The sequence below is a fragment of the Sus scrofa genome, chromosome 6 (genome assembly GCF_054392235.1).
Source record: "Sus scrofa isolate SSC_HxYL_T2T_F1_AM1 chromosome 6, Sscrofa_HxYL_maternal_Yorkshire_Landrace_v2.0, whole genome shotgun sequence".
Taxonomy (NCBI): domain Eukaryota; kingdom Metazoa; phylum Chordata; class Mammalia; order Artiodactyla; family Suidae; genus Sus; species Sus scrofa.
In genome coordinates, this window is record NC_139388.1 from 125,836,378 (window position 1) to 125,849,462 (window position 13,085).

General features: G+C 51.5%; 1 protein-coding gene and 1 long non-coding RNA gene across 47 annotated transcripts in view; one reads left to right on the forward strand and one right to left on the reverse strand.

Annotated features, from left to right (window-relative positions):
- The window catches only part of CELF4 (CUGBP Elav-like family member 4), a 313,441-nt gene that overhangs the window by 277,619 nt on the left and 22,737 nt on the right, over positions 1–13,085 (reverse strand). The window lies entirely within an intron of this gene.
- On the forward strand, positions 5,913–10,674 carry LOC146402810 (uncharacterized). Its single transcript, XR_014807885.1, has 2 exons — positions 5,913–9,536; positions 10,519–10,674. It is a non-coding gene; the product is annotated as an uncharacterized LOC146402810 (long non-coding RNA).

Here is a 13,085-nt window from a genome sequence, read left to right on the forward strand (position 1 = left end):
GTGGACCAGACTCTGGTCCTGAACTTTGGATGAAGGTGTAATAATTATTTATTAATAAGACTAACACTTAGGCTCTTCACAAATAATTCTCACCATGACCCTCTAAGGTTCTGACAATTACTGTGTCTGTTTTACTGGGGGCGGGTGTGTGTGTGTGGGTGGGGAAACAGGCAGGGAGAGGTTAAGGAACTTGTTGAAGGTCTCTCGTGGGTCATCCAGCTCCTCAGTTCCCCTACTGTGTGCCATTCCAGCAGTCCCCTGTCCCAAACAGGCTCCCCCATTCTGGACAGGCAGAATGTCCAGGGCAGTTCCTTGGTGCAGTTTCCTCTTGTGGACGACCCCAGGCAAGAGCCCAAGTGTCTGCAGCCTCAAAAGAGATGAAACCCCTGCCCCTGCCTGCCCAGCAGGCTGCTTTGAGGATGGAGAAGGGCTGACAGGGGGCGCATATGGCCACCACCATCGTTCCCCATCCCTCCCTGGATCCCTGCCCAGACGGACAGATCACATTTGTTTCCTGGGGCAGCCACTCTTTGTTCCCCTTCCTCCTCCTGCTGGTGATGTGGTCACCTTCCCAGGAGATAATGCCCGCGTGGTTCTGTCCTGACAAGCCCTTTCGGCCCTATCTCTAATCTTCTCTGGGTTTAGGATTAATAGACTTTTTCCTCGTTTAGGATCAATAAGTACAGAGAGAGAGAGAGAGAGAGAAAAAAGGAAGGAAAAAAGTCAGCAGGATTAAAAAAACAGGCTGATAAGAATCTGGTCCAGGTCCTAGAACCCTTATGTTGCCAGTGGTATCTTTCAGCTGGGAAGGGGGTTCGGGGGGGTTGGGTGGGGGGAGGAGGAGCTGGGGAGCCACCTGTGAGAAAATAGGCTCACAGGCTTGTGACTGAGGCCCCAGGACCCTCAGCCTCAAGCCGAGGGAAGGTTCCAGCCTGAATCTCGGTCTGGGAGGACTCTCTGAGTCCTGGCTTGCCTGTCCTGTCTTCCTCCCACGTTCCAGAAGAAGCATCTTTCCCAGCAGCCGGTCCCCACCATTCGGGAGCTGGGTCCCCAAACTACTGCCTTCTAGGCTCCCAAGATCCCTCAAGGGTGTGGACTGTTTAGCTGAGCTTGGCAGCCCCGAGTCCCAGAACCCGAGGTCTTTCTCAGTATTTCACAAAGCCTAATGGAAACTGCACATGTCCCCTTGATGAGCCTGCATGGGGAAAATAAAAATAGCACCTCGCTGCTTTTAGCAAGAATTATACCTACTCCGTGTGGCTAACACTGGTTGTTGCACGCCGCTCTGCAGCTCTGATTAGCCTTTGATTAATAAAAAATGGGATGGGAATCAATTATTTATTTAATAATGGCAGTTTGTTTTAAAGGCAAAAGCTTTAAGAAAGCAGAGGACACGGGGGTGCAGCGGGGTAGGGTGAGAAGGTGCTGAGAGAGAGGGTCTTTGCTGGGAGGAGTTTGGGGTTGGAGGGTTTCTGTCGTGGAGTTGGCATCCTGTGCGCAGGCTGGAGGGCTGGTTTCCTTGGGCTCTCAGAACGTAGGATGCAGCCCCGAGTGAGGGGAGCCAGGTCCCAGCATCCCGGGATCTGGTGCAGCTGGAGTCATTGAGTGCAGGGGACTGGAGTTCAGGAGGGCAGAGCACTGTCTGCTTTGGTCCCTGTGGGGGTGATGAGTGCGTGAAGCCCAGCCCAGCCCCCTCATGCCCTCCCTGTTACCTCTGGCCTCAATCCCTGGTGGACCAACCCAGTAAAATCTCCTTGAGCAATGCCTGAGCATGTGGTCCCTGATCGTCGACGACCTCCCGGCCTCTAGGCCTACACGGTTTATGCCAGCTCCCATCTACCCATCCATGCAGGAGCCCATTGCCCAGCCTGGTCCTGCTCCTCTCTGCCACCAGCTCAACCCGCTTTCTCCTTGTGGCCGGCACTGCTGCTGGTCTCTGCATTTCACAATCACATACATTCATCAAGGCCAAGATGGAAGGACGCCCCGAGCGGCAGCTCCCCAAGTCATCCCGCGGGAGACAGCCTTTCTTCTTCTGAGCATTCCCGGCACTTTGAATGTGTGTTCCTGGGGCAGTTGGGGAAAATGCGGCTTTGTACTTGATTTCTTTGTAGGTATTTTGAGGCCAGGGATGGAATCTCAGTCACCTTTGTTAACCCCTGCCCGGGGTGTGTGGAATGTGGATGGAGGGGTGGAGGCTATCTTTGGGGGAGACTGTACCCCATTTACCTCTGAAACCACTTTCAGATTGAGAAATGGACCTTTAATGGAAATGAGAATAGCCTCTTTGAAGGACATAGAGGAAAGAGATGCTTTTGCACCTGAGAGAAGCAGAGTAGAGTACACGGTCAGGATTTTAACATTTTTTTTTTTTTTGGCTTTTAGGGCTTCACCCGCAACACATGGGGTTGGGGTCAGATTAGAGCTGTAGCCACCAGCCTACACCACAGCCACAGCAATGCTGGATCTGAGCCGTGCCTGCGACCTACACCACAGCTCACAGCAATGCTGGATCCTTAACCCAGTGAGCGAGGCCAGGAATCAAACCTGTGTCCTCATGGATGCTAGTCAGATTTGTTTCCGCTGAGCCATGACAGGAACTCCAACTTTTTAAAAAAAATTTCTGGAAGATAAAGCAGGCCAGGAAAAAAAAAAAAAAAAAGCTCGATGACACCGTAGTATTTCTGATAAAAATGAACTTGGCCTTTATCTATGGAAATAACTGCCCTTTCCCTCAACAGTGATATTCAGGCTCAGTTTCCTCATCTGCCAATTGGGAGGTTAATTAATGTTCCACCTGTTCACAGGGCAGTCACAGACTGCACACGAGAGAAAAGCAAAGCGAGAACTTTGCAGAGGAGAAAGTGCTCTGTCCATAGGCATGAGCTGTCTGTTTAGGTAATTATTGATTATCTAAAGTTATTGTGTTTGTGATCCTCTGGAAAGTGGGATGGTGCATAATTATTCAAGCTCCAAAGTCCTTCTTCCCGGTTCCATTATCTGGATATCTCTCATGGAACTTAAATTTCCCAGAATGATCTGGGTTATTGCCATCACTTTCTTCTGAGCTTACTGGTATGGGCGGCCGTTTCCAGCATGAAGCCTTCCAGCAAGCTCCAGATACCACACCCTTAGCTTCAGCTAGGGTTTCGGGTGCAGGTTTGAAGCAGAACTACATGTTCGCTTATGCACAAATGTCTCCTCATCCAGAAAATTTCCAAAATGTCTGCTTTCACAGGCATTATCCTTTGGCCTCACCCCAAATTCCATGAATGGGAGGTGGGGAACACCAGAGATGGGACCCGATTTGCTGAGCCACATAGAGCCTGTGAGGTGTTCTGCCTCTCACATGGCAAGTGACAAGTTTGAGAGTCAAGGGTTTCCATAGTGGAGTTAGTGTTCCTGGCTCCCAATCTCCCCAGCCATTGTCCCCTACAGAAGTGGTGGTGGTGGGGTCACCTGAATGAGGGGTTTTCCATTCAGAGAATCGATCACCTGGTAATTCAGGAGTGGCTTGAAGAAGTGTGGCGTGTGGGACCACTAAGCTTTTAAAAGAGATGAATTCAAGGGCGACAATTCACACGGCAGGGGATTCTTTCATTTCTAAAAGGATTTCTTCTAAGGCTCTACTGATGAGCAAACACAGCACATTTCAAATGGGATTCATTGTAAAATAAAGAGGAGAAGAAAAAATGAAGAAGACAAAAAGGAGATAATAACAATTTGCATTCGCTGTTTGAGGAGCAGCTCTTATGAAAAGTAAGGCCCACCTGTTTCTCATCAAAGCGCCTGCAAGTCCCTCTCCTGGAGAAAGTGGGGAGCTGCAGAGATGGGGAGAAATTTGGGGGACGAGGATAGAGGTGTTACTGTGATCAAGTCTGTCCTTTGATTGGAAGGACATCTGTCATCTCCCTGGCAGGGGGCAGGGGGCAGGGAGCAGGGAGCAGGGAGCAGGGGAGGTCTTTGAGGTGGGGGCTTGCACCAGCCAGTTCTCCACCGTAAGCTGCCCGTTGGAATCTGCTTCCATGTGGTGTATGGCGGAGTTTTCCCAAAGACAGATCTGCTGACCCTGCCAGGGCCATGGATCTGGCCACTGGGTCTTGACAGATTCCTCCTCTCTCGTTTGTTACCAATGGGCTCCTGGCTTTGGCAATATTTGCCTCACGGCATCAGCGTGGCATTTCCCGTATTCACACAGTTAAATTAGTTAGCTGGATAGAAACCTCAGAGATGATGTATCTAGTTGTCAGTCGTGACTTGGTGCTAATGGCACTACAATTTGGTTACGGCCCTCGCCGTCATTAATCATCTGCCCCCAGCCGGCTGTATATGGGGTGCTGGGGACGAGAGGGTGGGGCCGGCTCTGGCAGAGAGGTGCCAGCACCCAGGCCAGGCCTCTCACTATTCCTCTGGGCAGCGTTCAGACCCAGTCACCGGGCAGGCCACCGCCCCTTGGTTCCCACCGTCACCGCCGCCACCGGCGCTGCGCACCTCTATTAGCATCATGCTACTTATGCTAATAGCAGACCGTACACTATTTCTGAGCATTAACATCTGCTCCAAGCAGCCGACTTTCACTTACAGAAACTGATTTCAGCTCAGTCAAGCAGATAAACAGAGAAATCAAAGCAGGTGGCTGAAAGTGAAGGAGAAATTCTCAATTCCTGCATTCAACCGATGAACTTCACTAAAACCATAATTAATATTCAGATAACTATATTCCGACACATAGAATAAACAAGATCATTTAAAGGATGCAAAATACATCCCCAGGGCCAGAGGGGAAGGAGAGGGAGGGGAAGAGAGGGAAGGCAAGGCAGAGGGCTGAATATGAATGCAGACACTTCCTGAGCTGGCCTATTGTCTGCATGGGCTCAGCCTTGGAGAAGTGGAGACACACCTCACAGAGCCGACAAGCCTGGTGTTTGCAGAGTCCCTTTTGCAGCTGCTGCGGCCCTGGCCATTTGAAACACTCTATGGAATAAGGGAGCGGAGGTGCAGCATCCCAGAGCAGGGCTGGCAGAAACCACCCTCTGCACCAAGGAAAGCCAGGCTTCTGTGGCTGCCTCCCTGCATCCAGGCCTTCTCCTGCATGGCATGGTCGGCTGGCAATTCTTCCTGCCCATGGTCGGTAATTATACAATTCAAAATAACATCTCTGTATAATTTGGATGAAGTGGAATCTAATTCTTTACACTCAAAGCTATGAGAGGGTATATACCTCATTGAGTTAATTTAAGTTTTTTGTGTTTTTTTCCCCTAGATGTTTATTTCAGAAATAAGATGAACACCACCATCCAGGACAAACTGAAGGCAAATGTTCCTGTTCTCCAAAGATCAGCGGCCCCAAGGCTCTGAGCGGCAGACTTGCTAACCAGCAGACAGTCACATATGACTCTCTGATGCACATGGCAAGACCTTGGACCTGACTCACTTTATGTTAGCATAGAATGATAGTGGGAATAACAGGAAAAGTGAATGGAACCCATCATCTGATAGGATATACATTCTTGTCTGTGGGTGCACATGAGTGCATGTGTGTGTGTGTGCGTGTGTGTGTGTGTGTGTGTGCGCGTGTGCATGTGCCCACAGGCATGGGCCATAGATAATTTAGAGGTGTGATTTGAGTGTATTCATGTACTGTGAGCTCCAAAGGTACAGTAAGCGACAGTAAGTGACCAGTCCCGTTCCAAACTGGAGCCCCACTGGAGACTGAGGTGGCCACCAGGCCATGGGGCAGGGGCGGGGGTGGGGGAGGGGGAGGGGGGGCGGCAAAGGAGCTAGATCAGGGGAGTCCTGCTCGCCAGGCTCCAGGTGGGCTGAGCTGGGCCCATCTGACTCCATTCCAGCTGTTCCAAGCGGAGAGCCAGGTCCATCCCCCATGAGAAGGCCCACACTAACTTTTGCTCTGCTTTTTTTTTTTTTTTTTGGTTTCTGTGGCTGCAAGGGCCCTGTGGCTAAACAACAATGACAACAAAATATTATTGATAACTTTAATTTCCACCTGGGGGAAACAGCGTCTCCTTCCCCACACCCCTGCACATATGTCCTGTTTATGTCCCTTCCTCTGAGAATGGTGTTGACAATGCCAGGAGCCCCGAGCTGCGTCCTGGGTGCTGTCAGTGCTCCTCTGGAACCACTTGTGCTGTAGTTGAAATCTCCCCTGATGCCTGGAATTTTTTTTTTTTTTTTTTTTTTTTTTTGGTTTCCTTGGAAATGACTCCCTTTCTGAATCACAGCTGTTTGTGGCAGTTGGGGGAGGTGGGAGGATATTACCTGGAGGGCTGTTGGGAGGGGTTGGGAGGGTGGCAAACAGGCTTCCCCAGGGAAAGCTGAGCACTGTGCAGGCCACCATGGCTGTGGGCTGAGGCTTCTAGGCTTCCAGAAGCCCCTGGAGATGGGCTTTCTGGTAAAAGGTGGGTTGGAGCCTGGACAGCCTCCCCCCACCCTTTCGTGCCTGCAGCCTGACTCTCTTCGGCGAGCTCTCCTGGCCCCCAATCCCCTCCCTAAAGGATCTGGCTGAGTGGCAGCAGTATTCCTGGGTGGGGCTGGTGTGTCCCAGTTACAGGTCCACTGCGGGCCCCTGTGGTGGGCTGGTGGCTTCCTGTCCACCGCTGCCTAATTGGAGTGTCAAGACATCTGTGTGAGGTGAGCCAGGCTGAGGTAACCAATGCTGTTCACCAAGGCCAACTTGGAGCCAAGAGAGGTGCTGACACGTCTGAGACAGGGAGTGAGTTAGTGAGACAGGGTGGCAGCCCTGGGTCTGGCCCCCAGCCTGCCAGTCAGATGGGTTTGCACTGGCTCCATCTCACCCCCACACAGCCTGCAGTCGTGCACATCACAGAGCCATGGCACCCCCGTGCATCTCTCGCTCACCCCTCATGCACACACAGCTCTGTGGGAGGAAGAAGAAGATGCCTCTTGGTGCATGAGCTCTGGGCTGTGGAGGAGGCAGGAGGCACCCCGCCTTGCCAGGTGCCTGATTCACAAGACTCATACACTTATAACCGAGGCAGACGTGGCCCGGCATGGCCCTGTGCCGTCCAGCCCTCATGGGCCTGATGCCATCTCCCAGCAGTGCTGGTGGATGCAGGTCCTCAGCCTGACATTCCTGACTCTCTGCTGGCCTCTTGCCCCTCCCACCCCCGCCTTTCTCCTCTGAATCTACTTCATCCTCCATCTCCTCCTTTTCTCCCTTCACATCTCCAGCTCTGCGCTCTGCACCAGTTATCGCCACCTCGATTGTCACTGTCATCTGAGTCTCCAAACTGTCATCTCCCAAAAGATGATTGCTGGTTCTCAGAGCCAGAAGAATAGCTGATTCAGACCCATCTCCTTTGGAATTCGGGAAATTTCACCCAGCCTGGACAGAGGTGGGCCTGTGCGTGCTCTGAAGACCCTGGGCTGCTCAGCAGGGAATGGGGCCTGCTATTCATGAGAGAGGGTCCCTGGGGGTGTCTTCTGCAGAAGAGCAGCCCAAGTGCTACCTGGCTGTAGCCTTTACCACTGAAGCAGAAAGTCTGGTGCCTGTTCAGGTCTCTAGAGAGGACAAAGTTCCTCTGTCTGCAAAAGGATGTGAACACTGCAGGTCTTTGGGGACCGTTTCAGAATTCTCTCTCCCCCTACCCCCTCCACACACACAGACTAGCAGGAGCTCTTTCTAGCCTCTGAATTGGCTGTGGGGGTGGGCAGATGAACCCCAGAGGTGGTGACAGATGGCGAGTCTCCTCCCTTTGCCTTCTCCAAATGGGAACTACTTTAAGCACGCCCATTTTATGTCACAACCAGGCTCAGGCTCGTCTTGGGAGAAACCTCTTTTATTCAACTGCAGGTGCCACCTTTATGAATGTGCCTGGTTCTGGGAGGGCCGTGAGATTTCTCTTGCCCACCCAAGCGTGTCCCTGTGAGCTGCTTGGATAGTTCTCCCATATGGTATCCCACAACGGCACACCCCACGTGAGTATGTGAGTCTGTGCCCTGTGCGCAGAGGGTCCCAGGCTCTGAATCCAGAACCAAGGGCGGCCACTCTATGGTGGAAGCTGTGCAGTAGTCCTGGTGCCCTCTGCTGGCCACATCTGAAAACACAGGCAGCCTCCAGCCCGTGGCTGGGCAGGACCTTGTGGAAGTCTTCCAGGATAGCCAGAGCTGGCTGAGCCGGGATGATTCTGATCTGTCCCTGCGAGCATCTCTGAGGGACCCGCTCTCTGAACCTGACACACCAGGATAGGTTTCCCCCTTCCCTCATCTCTCCATGGGGAAGGGGCCTCATGCCTGGTTCTGGTCTTTAAAAGCCACATGGTCCTGGATCCCACCGCTCTGGACCTTATTTTGTCCTCTATAATGTCTCAGCCATCCTCAGAGCCCCTTTCCAAGGCCACTTCCGGTTTGTAATCTTTCTCACACAGGACCCCGTCCACATGGAAACATCCACTTCACCTCTGGCTGCCAAGGCCTTGGGCCCCTTTCTCAGGCTCTCAATTCCTGGAGGGCAGAGACCTGTTCATATCTTTTCTATGGTGGAATCCCTGGCAACAGCCACAGCTGATTTTACACAGAACAGGCACTCCGCAAATACCTGTTGAAGATTTGCTTTAAAATACCTGCCCTGGACCAGAAATTCCCTCAGGTGCCCCCTTCCCCCTCAGCTCTGATTCTTGTTCCCCTGTCACTTGTGGGTTGATCTCATCTCCCAGGTGAGATATTAGATCCTAGAGGGCAAAGTGAGAGGGAATCACTGTCCTGCTGCTTCACTGAAGAGAGAAGGCAACGCCAGACCCAAACCATGTCTGTGACCTGCACCACAGCTCACAGCAATGCCGGATCCTTAACCCACTGAGCAAGGCCAGGGATCAAACCACATCCTCATGGATACTAGGTGGGTTTGATACCTCTGAGCCATGACAGGAACTCCAAGAGAAGGCAGTTTTGACTTTTTAGAACGGTCATGCCCACAGCTCTTTCTCTCCATCCTAAACAATAACCTCTTCAGAGCAAAAGAGAATCTGTAAAGCACACGAGAAGTCCCACCTCCATCTAGATTTTAACCATCCTCCTCCGTGTACACCTTTCCTCTTTTGCACCCTCCTCCTTGGCCCCACACCCATCTCTGCCCCACAGGGCAGTCCCCCTGCAGCTCCTCACAGGCTCACTCCCCAGCCCCCGGACTGCACAAGGATGAGGTGATCCTCGTGTCTCATCAGAGTTCTCAGCACCCCCCCACCACAAGTGACTCTTCTCCAAGGCTGCCCCACCCAGCAAACACACTGCCTCCTGGAAACGGCAGGAACAGCCAGTGTTTATTAATAGCTCCCGATGTGCCGGGAGCCACGCTGAGAGCTGTGTGCGTATTATCCCACGGAACGCTCCTAACAACCCTCTGCCACGCTCTGTTATTCTCTTGGCTTTATAAAGAGAAGGCTGAGGTACAGAGAAGTTAAGTCACTTGCCTAAGGTCACACAGCTGGAGAAGGGGAGAGAGAAAGCATGTGAATCCAGGCAGTTTGATTCTGGAGCCTGTGTTCATAGCACTCTTTCAGGTGTGGCAGGAGGTCCGGGGGGTAAACAAGGACTCGGCACCTATAGGACACACATACACACACACCCACACACACAGACACACACAGCAGTGAAGCCTGCTCCTGCCCACGTCAAGTGTCCATACACACACACACACACACACACACACACATACACACGCACACACACGGTCAGGTTGGCATGCACACATGTGATGTTCCCCTGCCTTACCCGCCTTCAGTACTTTAGAGCAGTGCTGTCTGATAGGGTGTTCTGCCCTATAGGGAAGGTTCTACACCTGCTCTGTCTATCACAGAACCACTAGTTGCTTGGAATGGTTACTGAATGCTTGGAACGTGGTTAGTGCGACTGAGGAACTGAATTTTTAATTACTTTTCAATCAATGTATGTGTAAATCGCCACATGTGGATGCCAGGTGCCCAGCTGGTGACGTCATGGGATGGTTGGGGGGATGAAGAGCTGTGATGCGGCCATGCAGGCACTGCGGCCTGGCACGTCAGAGTGCTTGGCAGTGGGTGCGTTTTTACTATCACTTGGTGTGCTCTAAGGGTGCATCACTTTACGTCCCTGCCTGTCCTCCCATCCTGCTACCCAGGGGCCTTTTGAAGCCCACCCTCCTGACAGTGGGCTCTGACCCAGGCGTGGCCATGACGGTGACAAGGAGGGACAGTTTGTCTCCGGGGTGTCTGACAGGAAGAGTCAGGGGGTTGCAGGCCAGCAGAGGGTGGCCTGTGGCTCTGGGGTGGGGGGAACCTTTCACGCCCAGTCTCTCTTGTCCCAGTCCAGCCTCCCAGAGCCTTCCAGGTGCCTAGGGAATGATCTCAGCTCTAATTTGTAAGTAAAACAGCTTATTTCATTGTGTGTTGCTTTTATTAGTTTCCACTTTAAAAGAGAGAAAGAAAGGGCCAGCAGTCTGTCCTGGGCATTTGGTGGTGGCTCTGGGGGCCACATAGAAATCCCTGCAGGGTGCTTCTCTTCCAGAGGTTCAGAGCAGTCACTAGTGAGGTCAGGCAGTGGGGGCGGTCAGGCAAGGGTGTGCGGGCTGCAAGGATGAGGGTGATGGGGCAGGCGGGGCAGGGAGCCTCAGAGGCTGCAGAGCAGGGAGGAGGGAGATGGGCGACCTACATCTCTGTCGTGAATCCGGCTGACTCACCCGGACAGTCCCTGCTCCCCGTCCTGGGCGGAATGCAACTTCGGCATCCTGGGAAAGAGATGGTGGCCATGGCCTTGGCATAAGCTGGAGGGAATAAAGCTATGTTAAGGGCTTTAGGTGGCAGCCTGAGAAGGACAGATTCAAGCTAAGTTCCATGAGACGGGGCAAGGGGTGGGGGGATTGAGGCAGGGGGAACAATGAAAAATCGAGGACTGGGTGGGCATCTGCTGAGATGCTGGGAGCAGGGGGCTCCTGGGACCATGTCTCAGGCTTCATGCATGGCTGACTCAGTGCGCAGCATGCACTGAGCTAATGATGACCCAAATGATGCTCAGACCACACTGGGGAAGAGCAATAATCGCATCTGTGCAGTCTTGTTAAGTCTGTCCTGTTATAAATAACTTTACATCCCATGATAACAGATACCTCTCACATTTAGACCTCCAGCCCAGATCTTCACTCAGCTCCAGGGTCATAATCCATTTGCCTTCTTAATTCTCCACTCGGATGTCTAGTTGGCAACCCACTCTTAGCATGGCCAAGATGGAATTTTGATCTCCCAACCCTAAAATGTGCCAGCCCGGTAAATGGCACCATCAACGGTCAAGTGGCTCAAGTCTTTCTGGGCTCCCAACTTTCTTCTCACTCCACATCCAATCTATCAACAAGGGACCCCCTATTTCCTGAGCACACCTTGAACCCAGTTATTTCTCACATCTTCACTGCCCATCCTAATCCACACCCCCATCATCACTCTCCCAGCTGCCTGCGTCCACAGACATGCTGGTTCCCCACAGCAGCAGCCAGAAAGATCTTCAGGAAATGAATGTGAGATGAAATGGTTTGCAGCTTTTCATACAGTTAGAGTGCAATTCAGACCCTTCCTTGACCTGACAAGCCTGACACAACCTGCCCCCATCGTCCTCCCACTCCCCTCTCCCCATCATCCCCATGAGGCATTCGTCATACTGGTTTTTCTCCTGTCCCTTATACACACGAAGCCTATTCCTGCCTCAGGACATTTGCACCTGCTATTCCCTCTGCCCAAAGAGCTCTCTCCATCTCTGCTTGGTGTTTGTATCTCAGTTTCACTGAGCTCCTGAGGGAGACCTTCTCTGCCCACACAGTATAGAACAGCTTCAGTCACCCTATACCTCATCCATACACTTTAATCCTCAGCATGGCTCTTACTTTTTATTTTTAATTTGTCATCTAACTTCCCTCATAAAAACATAAGCTCCAGGAGAGCCAGGAGTTTCTCTGCCTTGGTCACTGTTGTGTCTCCAGCTGCTAGATTCGTGCCTGGCACTGAGTGGGTGATCAATAACTATTTGTGAATGAATGAATTATTTAATCCTGATGGTGTTTGTCTGAGAAGGCTTTTTGCCTGGGGTAGAAGTGTGAGCTCATGAATGTGTTTCCTGGACTGGCTCTTGTGTACGAATTGCAAGACTAATTAAACTCATACATATTTGTGGAAATGCAAATATAATTTTATTTACCAATGACTGTAATAAAGGTAAATGCTCCTTACTTAAACAAACAATTCACTTTGGGAATAGAGCTGTAAACAGAAGCAATAAATAAACACTCGTTATTGAGTGCTTACTGTGTATGCACTGAACTTCAGGAGCCGGCTCATCTGATCTTCCATCATGGTGTTTACACACCAAGATTTTCTCACCCCCAGACATGGGACTTAATCGGCGCAGGCACTCTTAACCTGGTCTGTAACTCTAGAGGGCCCTGTTTGGCATTCTGGCTCTGCTGCTTCCTCACTGTGTGACCTGGGAAATTACTTAAACTCTCTGTGCCTCCGTCTCCCTGTCTGCAAAATAAAGAGGGAATCTGACCCTTCCCCTAGGAGAACTGGGGGCATTAAATGACATCGCTTGGTTTCGTGCTGAGCACATGATAGATGATAAAGGCATGTTAACCATTTCTTTTATTATCTTCTTATTATTATGCTTATTACCATTCTCCACGCCTGTTCTAGATGTTTCTATATATTCTCATTTAATTGCTGCAATGCTGCATGGAGTCCGTGTGGTTATTTTTGGCTTACAGGCTGGAGCTCGGAGCTCAGGGAATAAAAGGCCTGTGGTCATCACCCAGCTCTTAAGTATTCAAATGCAAGTCTTTTGGACTCCGGATCCAGTGCTTTCTCTGAGGCACCACCACTGCCTCCCCTTGTTCTTTGGGAGAAGAGGATGCTAATGAGGCCCAATCACCACTCCCCCTTTATTCTGTTTTAACTCCTGACCAAGCCCTAGTCACAAGCTCTTCAATCCTTCCAGTTACCTCTGACCCCTGACTGTGGTTTCTGAGTGACCCTTCAAATCTTCTCACACTTGCTTCCAGCCTCCAAGAGTCCCTGAGGGTTGTGTGACTCTAG